Source organism: Eublepharis macularius, chromosome 3 (genome assembly GCF_028583425.1).
Source record: "Eublepharis macularius isolate TG4126 chromosome 3, MPM_Emac_v1.0, whole genome shotgun sequence".
Lineage (NCBI taxonomy): Eukaryota > Metazoa > Chordata > Lepidosauria > Squamata > Eublepharidae > Eublepharis > Eublepharis macularius.
The window spans coordinates 53,037,815-53,051,086 of NC_072792.1; positions in this window are offsets into that span (position 1 = coordinate 53,037,815).

Sequence of the window (13,272 nt, forward strand, 5' to 3'; positions counted from 1 at the left end):
ATTCCCACCACATGTGGGAAAACCACCTTTTAGACTGTCTACAGTGCCAGCACCTAGGGCTTAGTCCCGAAAAAATATTTGCTAATTGCGCTGGCGTTTTGTACCATTTTGTAAAAAATTTGTTCCAACTCGTTAAATTTCATCACTTTGATTTCCTCTAGACCTTTCATGATTTTGCCTGCTGTCTCTTCTGATATCTGACCCTCCTTACTCCAAGTTTTTTGTAAATATGCTATTGTCTTATCTTTATTTGATATCATTCTCCTATAAATTCTTCCTGCTAAACCTTGTTTTGACTCTTGCATTTGTTTATATATTTCTTCCATTGGTTCATCTGTCCATATTTCCTTCTTTCCATTGATCGTTTTAACTCTATTATAGAGTCCTCTTATTTTTAACCAGTATTTCTTGCCTATCTCTTCTACTATATCCTGTAGAGATTTTAGAGTTCCTCCTCTATACATACCTCCCAGTCTATAATATCCTTTTCCTCTTAAGATTTCCCACCATTTAGTTTCTCTCATCTCGTTATACATAGTCTCTAGCGGTGCCCATCTTGAAGGTCTCCTTAGCCATAAAGGTTGCCATTTCCTCCATACTTCTAATGTTGAGCACCTGGGCCCTATAGTTGATTTTAAATCTTTATAACTTTTGAGAAAATACCAAAACTTCCCATGTCGTTGTTAATCTCATTTTCAAATTTCACCCATTTCTGATCTCTTCCTTCCCCTATCTCTAGTAAAAATTTTAATTGAAAGGCTTCATAATAACTATTCAAATCTGGGGCTCCCCAGCCCAATTCTGTTCTGTGACTATATACCAACCTTTTTTGAATCCTACATTTTTTACTGCCAAATATCCACTGTCTTATTCTTCTATTCCAGTTTTCTGTCTTTTTTGTACTAAGTCCTATAGGTATCGTCTGGAATAAATACGTAAACTTAGGCACCCAGAATATTTTAACACTTCTAATTCTAGAGGAAATGCCTAAAGTTTTGTCTCTCCACTTTTTCATATCCTTCTCTATCTTCCTCCAAATCTTGTTGTAATTGTCCTCTGGTATTCTATTAATGTTCTTTAAATAAGGGGGACCAAGCCATTTTTAAGGCTATGTTATTAGCAAGTAAAGCAGTTATTGCGCTGGGCTGGAAGGATAAAAGTAAATGGACTGTAGAAATCTGGCACAACTATCTGTTTGAATTCATACAGTCGGATATCGTCGAGAGGATACGCCAGAAGACTACATGGCAAGAAAAGAACGAAGAAATAAGGTGTAGATGGAAGACCTACCTAGAGTGGATGTCAACGGAAGGAAAAAAAGACATTTGGTGGAAGATTCAGACTTTGTGCCCGTGGCTGGGGATAAAAGACTAGAGACTATAAGGGGAAGGGGAGGGGGTGGGGGGAGGAAGGGGCAAAAAAGACAAAGCGAAACAAACGATATATGAACAATGTATGTGCATATGCAACAGATACTAAAAACTCGAATAAAAAAGATATAAATAAAAAAAGAGAGAGAGAGACAGAGTCAGTTTGGTGTACTGGTTAAGATCACTAATCTGGAGAACTGGGACGCTAATCTGGAAAACCAGGTTTGATTTCCCGCTCCTCCACTTGAAGCCAGCTGGACCTTGGGTCAGTCACAGCTCTTCCAAAGCTCTCTCGGCCCCACCCACCTCACAGGGTGATTGTTGTGGGGTTAATAACATACTTTGTAAACTGCTCTGAGCGGACATTAAGTTGTTCTGAAGGGTAGTATATAAATCGAGTGTTGTTGTAGTGCGCAGAAATTGGCTGAATAAGATCTTGCACAAATGGAAATGGAAGTGGGGATACAATAAAATGACTTAATACAAGTGACTACAATGGTATTTTTTCCTGACTTTTCACTTGTGGAAGAGCTCTAATGCAAGTGGAAATTTTGCATTGGTTTTAACCTAGGTAATGTAAATTTGCATCCAGTTCCCAGCTATGATGGAAGTAACTCCATTTGTTTCAGTAGATCTTGCTTCCCAGTAACTGTACCTAGGATGGAAAATGGTCAAGACATCATCTCAACTAAAGTGTCTTAACAGCTAGTCTAGATAGCCTTATCAATGTCCGATTATTTTTCTCCCACTATCTTATTTGTATGCAAATCCACTTGTATGCAACTTATTCTTGGGCAAATGCTACTAACATAGCATCTAGCCCTGCAATAATTGTATGGATGTCTATGCGCGATCTTTGTTACAGCATATTAACATTGCCTTGTGGCAACAAACACAGTATGTTATGTCATTCCCATAAACAGTGGAGTAAAAATAAAAGATAGCCGCCTTTCTTTTTGTAAATCATAACCAGTGTCATCCTGTCAGCCCAGGGTAAGAGCAATTTATAAACCATAACTTTAATACAATATTCATGGAAATCCTGTATTTGATTGCTCAACTCTTCCATGGTAATGCTCATTTCAGCTGCCTTTTTTCAATTTGCATGTTATCAACCATTAGGGGGGGAAATGCATTCCATTGTGAATACCCTCCCCCATAGAAAGAAACCCAGTGAGAATTTCCTTGTGATGATCACTGCTTTTGTTTGCAAGCTGCCGAAAGAAGCAAGCATGATCAAATATCTTGTTAAGCCATTGTCTCCAAAATAAGCACACAGCGATGCTACAAAATCAGCCTTCACATCAGCGCATGAATTGGAGTCATACACAGCTTCCTAATGCAGATCACTCCTGGCATGAGCATAAATAATCTTAGTGTGTGTGCTTTGCAAGGGTCATTGCTGGGTTAGGGGAGAATGCACAAAAACATGCTGACTCAGCTGGCAGATTTATAGGGCTCCCTCTGGAACTTTTCTTCATGGTATGCACATTGTCCCCTCCACAAGTTTTAGAAACAGGCGGGATTGTCACTGCAGCTGGTTATAATCTTTCTCTTTCTATTTTACAGTGCTAATGCAGAGAATAGAAAAGTAACGTAAATATTGGGTATATTTGGACACACAGCAGGTTATGTGGAAACTCACAACCAATATCTTAGAGGTTGGCTTTATCCCTTCAACCTTTTTGATGACTATTATCCTACCTAAATTGGTTGATGGTTGAATAGCAAAGACCACCCATGTCTGACTCCTTAGTCTAAAAAAACACCCCAATGTGTGTGCAGAACCACATACTGTGAAAGGTTAACAGTTCATTTAGTTGGCCAGTACCAATATTAACAAGACTTCTGTGCATAAGCCTTCAAGGAACATTAAGCCTCAAAATTGTATCTACCTATAGTGTAATCTTTTACTTCATAGGGAAGGATCTACGTATTTCCTACCCCCATTACTGTAATATTGCATGAATTGATCTAAAATGACAACTACGCTTTGGATCCTTCCTCCACAATATATTTGCTGAGATTATTTATTGAGGAGAAGCACTGTGTCTCAGCATATCCAGTCGCTAAAGAGCAATGAAAAGCAGCTGTGTGTGCCAGACCACCTGTAACCTATTTTGGGAGCAAGACTCTCATCCCAGAAGCAGGGGCATTGAACAATTGAAAGTCACAGCAGAACTGTGAGTAGAACTCAGTGACAAATTTCCTGCTGTGAACCTTGACTTTGGAGAAACTGTTATTGTTGCGTTTGATTTCCTTAGGAGGGGTGAACTCAGCTATTGATTCAGATATAAAGGCTATGTGCATGAAAGCTCAAGTGTACATAACCTACTTCCAGACTGGAGTATCTATTGGATAATAACAAGTTATCTTCCTTACCCTTGGAACTGCTGGACTTGGAGTGATTATTACTGTGACTGAGACTGCACAGACATATAACACTTTCTAAAACATCTTCAAAATTCATTAGAGCATTTGTCCTTTAACGGTTTTGTGATGGTGTATTTATTCAGTCACCAGATCAGTCTTTCTACAATGAAACTGCATTTTCTGAATGGACGCTGTTGTTTTTTAAATTCCGTAAAAGTCGGGGACACATGGCAGGGACATGCTTGGGATTTGCAGAAATTTTGCTTATGATCTCACTTGGATCACTGTGGAACTCATTGTTGTCTGATGTAATCTGAACAGTTTGTTCCAAATTATTGTTGTTATTGCTGTTTTAACATCAGCAGTGGTACTAGGTTAGAACACAGAAGCGACATAAAAAGAACAGTTGTTAATTTATAGTTCACCTTTCTCACAGGTATTCAAGGTGGATTACAGCGATCAGAACTAATCAGTCACTCAGCAAGCAAATTGCAAAGTATGATTAAAAAACCTGACTCTAACAGCAAAAATTCCTAGTAAAAAAGAATAATGTGGTGAGACTGGATAGATTATGTATATGAGATAGTCTATTCAGTTAATCAGTGAGCCGAGTACAAAAACCAACTGCAGCACTTTAAAGACTAACCGTTGGTTAGTTTAAGGATGGGAGGCTGTCCTGCCCCTGAAAGGTAAAACAGCCAACCAGCTATTTGCCACCTGAACCTATAGGAGAGCGGCTCCAGCATCCAGTCAGCTTTCAGATGGGGTGGGGGGAATGCATGTTGGAGGAAAGCACATCAGAAATCAGTTTGGATCTACCTCATCAAGAAAGCAGAGAGTTTAAAGGTTTAACTCTACCTCTGGAAGAGGACAGAGTATCTGGATGTGTGACGCCTGTCTCTGGTGCCATTTACTCTGACTCTTGGGAAAGGGCAGACTTGTGTGTGTGTGTCTGTGAGAGAGTGATTGAGTGAAACCTGCTAGCTAGGCAGAGAAAGGCTGTGTGTAACTGCAAGTGTTAAAGGGAATTTGAATCACTACTTGAAGACATAACTTGCTTAAGTGTAAGTGACTCAGCCAGGCTTCTCTTGCAACTGTCTGGAGACCTGGGGTGCTTTTTTGTTCTATAAAAACCACCTGTACATAAATCTTCTCTGGTGTTTTTATACAACTACTGCCTCAATGATATCCATGTTCTTGCTAATCACAAAATTTACCTCACATCAGCGAACCCAAAACCTTTATACTCACTACCCTAACTATACCTTACAAATGAGGGGAAGTTTTATTTTAAAAGAGTCTGATTAAAAAGCTGCGTAGTTGTGCAGCAAGCTAAAGGCCACCTGTCTAGAAGTGATAAAGTAGTGTCCTCACGTAGATCTTACAAGATTGTTGAGGCACAGAAAAGTGATGGAAGAAGAAAGGGTTTTTTGAAGGATTATGTAGTAAGACAGTATAAATAAGCATCATGTAGCACAAAATATAGAATTATAGTGATCCAGGGGAAAATGTTTTAAGAGAAATGAGTTTTAAAGTTAAGATTTAAATGAATGAGTTGGCTTGTGGCTAAAAACATACATGACACACACACACATAACACATATGAAATACATTACACTGTGATAGGAGTGATGACTAAAACTGTGAATGTGTCAACAACGATTGCTCTAATAAAACTTATAAAACTGGCAATTTGATAGATGGTTATTTTATTTGCTGCTGTGATCTGTTGCCAGCTTGTTCTTTGTGAGCAAATTGCCCCAATTTAAATATGTATCATATGGCACCTAATTTAACTGGCAATATGTTACCAATTAAATTCTGCATAAGGTAGCATTAATGCCTGCAAACTACTGAATGTGATGGCAATCAAATATCTACTCAGATCAAATATCTACTAAAACATACTTTTGTCAAAATTATAAAGATTGATAAAATTGGAAACCTCATTAATAAAATAAGAAGCAATTTTCTACTGTGAAGAATTTGTTCTATACCCATCATGTCATAACAAAACACAATATTAGGTCTATCGAGTTGATGAATGCATTTTGTAATTATGTAAAACAATAAGCTGCCTTTATCTTGCAAGTATGCTGTACCTTCAATCTGATACCTTTGACTGATCTCCGCTGTTTGAAAACCATTGTTGTCTTTATGAGCCAAAATCTGTACAAACATTCCACTGGAAACATTTTCTTCACAAACACCACTGCAATGAATGAAAGTTCTATGTGTGTTCTTGGGTTGCGTTCCTTGTCCATTCTGGCAAAACCACAGCATCCTCTAAGCAGAGTTACACCCTTCTAAGTCCATTGAAGTCAAGAGAAGGGTGTAACTCTCCTTAGAATGGCATTGATAGATATGGTCATTGGAGACTGATGCATATAAGGAAATTTATGCCTTTTAAGGTTGCTTTCAAGTGGCTTGACAAGTATGATTAATCCAGAATTTTTGGAGCTAGGCTATATGCTTTGATGATGCATCCCCTATATCGATTAGTTTCTAAAGAGATGAAAAGCACAATTAAACTCTAAAAACAAATAGGAAGGCTCAGCTTGTTTTCCATGGTAGATTAGGTACCATCCTGAAAAAACTGAACTAGAATTTTTGCATCATGTAGAAGTTCCTGCTGTGAATTTTATCCATTGTCTTTATTGCATCTGTAATCCTGTGACTGAGTATTAAGTGGGTACTTTACCAAAACGCTTGGCAACCTTTATTTAGAAAATGCAGTGCAGCCCTGTTAACGCTGGTGAATTGAAAGTAAATTCCTTTGCCACTCTGTCGTCATCTTTGTCATTGTGTGCTGAAGAGTTTTTCATTTTGTTATTTATGCCAGTTGATCTGATGGAATAAAAAGGATTCCAGCAAATTGCAACAGTTAGAAATCTTGTTAGGCTGCAGCCTTTGGATATACTTCTTTTACTTCAAAATAATAAGATCAAATGCTTCTCCTCACTGAAAAGAACTCAAAACAATTACTTTTTGCCTAATAATACAGATTACTACTGTTATTTTTGTAATATGAAATCATTAAATCAGTTTTTTTAAAAATAAGGGTCAAAAAAGCATCCTGGTGCTGGTCACAGATAGCAAGTTCAAACAGAGAATATATTATGGTTATTGTTAGATAAGACAGCAACTTGTATATCCTGCATGCTTCTACAAACCAGGTGTTCTTACCTTGAAGCTAGCGTCTACAAAGCAAACATTCTTTTCTCAATGGGACAAGCTGCTTCTGCAAGGCAAATGAGATGGGAACTGTATACCCCCAGGCTTGTCATTTTCCTTTTAGCAATTTTATTTTATACTTGTCTTTACAGATGACGTGGAACATCAACTAAGAGTGAAATCCTAAGAAGAGTTACTCCAGTCTGCTTAGAGTAACTCAATGGTCTTAGAGTGGAGTAACTCTGTTTAGGATTTCATTGTAAAGATACCAAATAAAGTAGAGTAAAAGAACTATTGGATTATATTGAGTCAACTGGAGATATTCAAGGGCTGGAAACGAAGATTTTATTAATGCATGCAGCTTTTTAGACAAATGATCTTGAAAAGCAATTTAATTTCACGCATCTCAGCAGAACGATTGAAGCTGAGTTATCCTTAAGTGAGAGATAGCGTGTATAACAATGGCATCAGCTATTCCCAAGACAATATATCTATTACCTTACCTAATTTGTACAGTCCTATTTAACATTACAGTGGACCTACCTCATTGAAGCGCATCTATATGCGGGCACACTATTTTAATCTTAGATTTAAAATAATCCTAATTAATTTCTTCCCTTTCCAGCCGGAAAACTTCTCCACCTCTTAGCTCTTTAAAATTTAAAGTAAATATGAAAATAAAAAATTAATAACTGCATTGCAATCAGAGCTAGGAATATATGGTACATCTCCAGCAGAACTTACTAAGAAGCCAGAATTTCTAGACATAGTATTATCTCATTTTTAACTCCTTTTGAATTGAATTCAGATAAAACATCTCTATATGATTTAGGATGTGAGGGTGATCTGCCCGTGATCACATAAATAGGAAGACTCATTTAGGAAATGGAAGGAGGGCTTTATAACTAAGGATAAATATAAACCAATAACCAATGCTTGTATGGAGAGTGTTAGAAAAGCTAAAGCTCAATATGATCTTAGGCTAGCAAGAGATGCTAAAAACAACAAAAAAGGTTATTTGCTTAAATTCAAAGTTAGAAAAAGGGCAAGGACATGGTAGGCCCATTGCAAGGACAGAGAAGTGAAATTGTAACAGGTGATGAAGAAAGGGCAGAACTGCTCAGTTCCTATTTTTCCTCAGTCTTCTCCTGCAAGGGAGATGGCAATAACAGAATACATGATGGGGGAAGGCAGTCACAGCCTAGGATCAGCATAGAGGTAGTATGTAAACACCTAGTTTCTTTAAGTGGAACTAAGTCCTCAGGGCCAGATTAATTGCATCCAAGGGTACTAAAAAAACTTGCAGATGTAATTTCTGAGCCTCTGTCCATTATTTTTGAGAATTCTTGGAGATCAGGCGAGGTGCCAGAATATTGGAGGCTGGCAAATGTTGTCCCCATCTTTAAGAAGGGGAAAAAGGAGGATCCAGGTAACTACCAACCCATCAATTTGACATCTATACCTGGAAAAGTCTTAAAACAAATAATTATTTAGAAAGGATGGCGGTGATTACTAAGAGCCAGCATGGGTTTCGCAAGAACAAGTCATATCAGACTAACCTTATCTGTTTTTTTGAGAAAGTTACTACCTTGGTGGATCAGGGAAATGCTGTAGACCAGTTTATCTCAATTTCAGTAGGCTTTTGATAAGGTTCCACATAATATCCTTGTCGACAAGTTGGTAAAATGTGGTTTGGATCCTATTACTATTAGGTGGATCTGTAACTGGTTGACAGATTGCACCCAAAGAGTGCTAGTTAATGGTTCCTCATCCTCTTGGAGAAGAATGACAAGTGGAGTTCCTCAGGGATCAGTCCTGGGAACTGTTCTGTTCAAAAAATTTTATAAATGATTTTGATGAAGGAATAGAGGGAATGCTTATTAAATCTGCAGATGATACTAAATTGGGAGGGGTAGCAAATAAAGTAGAAGACAGAATCAGGATACAGGATGATCTTAACAGGCTGGAAAACTGGGCTAAAACAAATAAAATGAATTTCAACAAAGATAAATGCAAAGTTCTGCATTTAGGAAGAAAAAATCAAATGCATAATTATAGGATGGGGGAGACTTGTCTTGGCAGTAGTATGTGCAAAAAGGATCTAGGGGTCTTAGTAGACCATACACTGAGCATGAGTCAGCAGTGTGATATGTAGTAAAAAGTCCAGTAGCACCTTTAAGACTAACCAACTTTATTGAGGCTTAAGCTTTCAAGAGAGATGTGGTTCTCGAAAGCTTATGCCTCAATAAAGTTGGTTAGTCTTAAAGGTGCTACTGGACTTTTTATTATTTTACAACTACAGACTAACACAGCTAACTCCTCTGGATCTATGACAGTGTGATATGGTAGCTAAAAAGGCAAATGCAATTTTGGGTTGTATCAACAGAAGCATAGTGTCCAGATCACGAGAAGTGTTGGTATTGCTCTACTCTGCTCTGGTTAGACCTCATCTAGTGTATTGTGTTCAGTTTGGGGCACCACAATTTAAGAAGGATATAGACAAGCTGAAACATGTCCAGAGGAGGGCAACGAAGTTGGTGAGGGGTCTGAAGACCAAGTCCTATGAGGAAAGGTTGAAGGAGCTCGGAATATTTAGCCTGGAGAGGAGAAGATTGAGAGGTGATACGATGAGGTGCTATGATAACAAGTACTTGACAGGCTGTCATGGCATGGAGTTGTTTTCCACTGTCCCAGAAGGTCAGACCAGAACCAACGGCTTGAAATTAAATCAAAAGAGTTATTAGCTAAACATTAGGAAGAACTTCCTGACAGAGTGGTCCCTCAGTGGAACAGGCTTTCTCGGGACGTGGTGGGCTCTCCTTCTTTGGAAGTTTTAAGCAGAGGCGAGATGGCCATCTGACAGCAATGCTGATTCTGCGAACCTGGGCAGTTCATGAGGGAGAGGGCAGAATGGGTTACATCAGTGCTTAGTTCTCGCAACTCTTCTTACATGCCCAGGGTAATGCTGATCGCCACCTAGGGGTCAAGTAGCAATTTTCCACAGGCCAGTTTGGCTAGGGATCCTAAAGGTGTTTTGCCACCTTCTGAGCATGGAGCAGGAGTCACTGGGGCAGTTGGGGGATAGTTGTGAATTTCCTGCATTATGCATGGGGTTGAACTAGATGACCCTAAAGGTTCCTTCCAGTCCTATGATTCTATGAAATACACAGTTTGCTTCTAATGCAAAGGGGAAATTAGTGTCTCCTCCCCAATGTCCAGGCATATTGAGTCACTTCTGTTCCAACACACTATACATAGATTGTACATTTGTTCTCTGTAACTTGTTGCACCGATAGTCTGGTGCACCAAAATGTCTGATGGTTCTAAACCATGGTGACTACTACAGTTTCAGGCTTGGTTTCTTGATACATCCCAATGTCACTCAGATACCATCATACAGTTTTTTTTTGTGAGGAGGGGGATTACTGGGTTACAGTTTTGGGGAAACACAGCCTAATACTCATCAAAGCTATGTGGTGCAGGACAGAGTGTGTGCAGCGGAAGCCATTGCTGTGTTGGAACACTTGCTCTTTAACAAGAAAGAAAGGGCATTTCAGAAAAAAGAATAGAAAGGAAAACAAAGGAATGAACAGTTAGGAGAGTGAGCCCTGAGTTCTAAGATGGCAGTCTCTTGCTTCTCTTTGGGCCATTCCCCCTTTCTGGGCTCCTGGTAGAGAGGAGAATAGAAGGTTTACACACCAGTGTTGTTCTACTCCTTTCCCTTAATGACACGGCAATGGCAGATCCAGCTAGGAGTTCTTGCTGCTATTTAACTTGCCTTTGTCTGAGTCTACTCTGAAGGACCCCTTACTCCCCTACATGGCGGGAAGGTTAATGTCAGTTTTTAAAGGGCAGCTCATCCTTTCTACATGAGGGATGGCCCTTTCTCAAGCTTTATGGGCGTACTTCATATCCCTCTCCATCTTCATTTTTATCCTGATGCAATGGGAATGGCAAATATTTTGAGCAGCAGTTATGGGAATGCCCACACTTTATTTAGTAAGACTATTGATTGGCAGTTGTGGCAAATTCTGGGGCACATTGCAGGCCCCATTGCAGGATCTGGTTTGCTGGACTGAGACATCTTTCCAAGGTACCATTCTTTCTTTGTTTTCTGTTATACTTTTACCCAAAGAACTAAGCAGGTCCCTGCCTGTTGACTTCAGAAATAATGTAACTCCTGTGAAGTGCTCCTGTGAAGTGCCCACCACACCCCCTAGGCAGCCTTTTACAGTCCATTGACTGAGTCTGAATACTGCTAGTATTTCTTTATTTTAAAAATATGTTACTTTTTAATGTTATGTTGCTTTAATTGGCTTGGAGAACGTTTGTTCTGAATGTTGCTCAGGCTCCTCTTGTACAAAGTGAGCAAATGTTTTTTGAGCAATTATGTAATAATGTAATAATCAGGTAATGAGTAAATTCACAAGGAAACCTCGTGAGAAAATTGATTTTATTTACATACTTTCTCAAAATCTTAATATGTTTAAGTGCTTAGCAGTATTAGAAACAGCCTCTTTCTCTTGGTGTATGAAGTATTGCAGAATTATGCCTCTCTAAGATGAGCATACAATATTATGATTTTCTGATTTCGCCCTACTGCAATATCAAAAATACATAGCTGCTAGCTAAGCTGAGGGGAGCTTGTTATTGTTGAGCCTGAGGAAGGAAGCTTTGATTTTAGAAAGCATATGCCCTGAAAATCGTATTGGTTTATTAAGGTGCTACTGGACTCAAATCTTGCTGTTCTACTGCAGACCAACACAGCTACTCACCTGAAACTACAGTTGCTAACATTTATATATTATACATTACATTACAACAATACATTATTGCAAGGAAAATTCATCCTGTTGATGTTATACATGAAAATGCCTCAACCAACCACACTGAAATTCTCAATGGAAATGGAAATTGTATTATAAAATAATGCATATTAAAAGGTAGATGAATAATTTACAAAATATTATTTATGGCAGAACAACAGACTCGGAGATTTTGTATGCTGTTTGCCAAGAAAACTAACATTTATTTGTTTTGCAAGGAAAAAACAAATTTTGTAATATGGATACATTTTGCAAATTAATCTGCCTTGCATATGTTTGCTTAACTTAAATAATTTATTCTGCTTAAGTAGAGTCTTGGAGATGTCTGACCACTGGAAATCCTGCTCAGCTGGCTTCTGAAATTTTAGCAGGCACTGCTCACATAACCATCAAGCTTACAACTGAAGCAATAATGACTAGAAACTTGTTGTATTTTTAATGGAAATATGAGATCCTTGAAGCCCATTCTAATGCAAATTTACAAGTCAATTCCACTGAGTTACTAAATTACCACTGAACTCACACTTTTCATAAGTGTGCTAAGCATTACAGTAATTGGATATTAATATATACACTAGGAACTTGCATGCTTAGAGCATGCTTGTGCATGTGCAGATGATAAACCCAGAATATACATGTGGGTATTTGTTTGTATACTAGATAAAGCCAGCTATTGACTGTTTACAGCTGAGAAAGATTAAAAATGGGGAAATGAAAGGAATGAATATGTAATATAATATGTTTATACTCTCAAATTCCAATGGGCCAGTCACCTTTTTTAAGGAAATTCCTCAGGAAGAAGAGACAGGTAAAGTAAAATTAAGCAAGAGATTGATGAATGTGAGTTAGTAAAGATATAGATTGTGAATGTGTTCTAGGAAGGAACTGCTGGTTAGCAACAAGGAAGAATGAACAGAGGAAGTATAAAGGGTTGGAGACCCTAAAATGAGTAGAAGTGTAGAAGATGGTGAGGAAGAAAGGTTATGCAAGTCAATTTTGGGAGGAATGAGAAAACTCAAAAGGGACCACAAAAAAAGCTTTAAAGATTGAAAACATTTTATGCAAATTGCAGGAGGAGAGAGTGCTGGAATTCAAAAGAATGGCTGGACTGAAGATAAAAGTTTGGCACCAAACACTAAGGTCACAGACCCTTGGTGCCTTTCCTGAGATCTCTTCTAATCATTGTACAGCTGCCCTTTCTTCACCTTTGTGCTACCTCTTTACAGTGATTACCCTCAAGAAAGCCAACGTATGACTGTACAATTTGTATGGAAACCATCTGCCTCTCAGGAGGCAAAATGGCTAAGCCATTGTCTCCCAGTACAATTGTTAAAGGGAAGATGTAGGATAGTGTTGGAGAAGGCTTTTCAGGATTGACCTTCACAACATAGCAGTGAGAAGATGATTAAATGTTAGTGTGCTAAAGCACTGGCTCTGCGATGTGATTGTATCTGCAGGTATAATGTGTGATCACTTATTTCAGTGGGTTTAAACTAGACTAACTCTGCATAGGATTGCACTGTTAGATT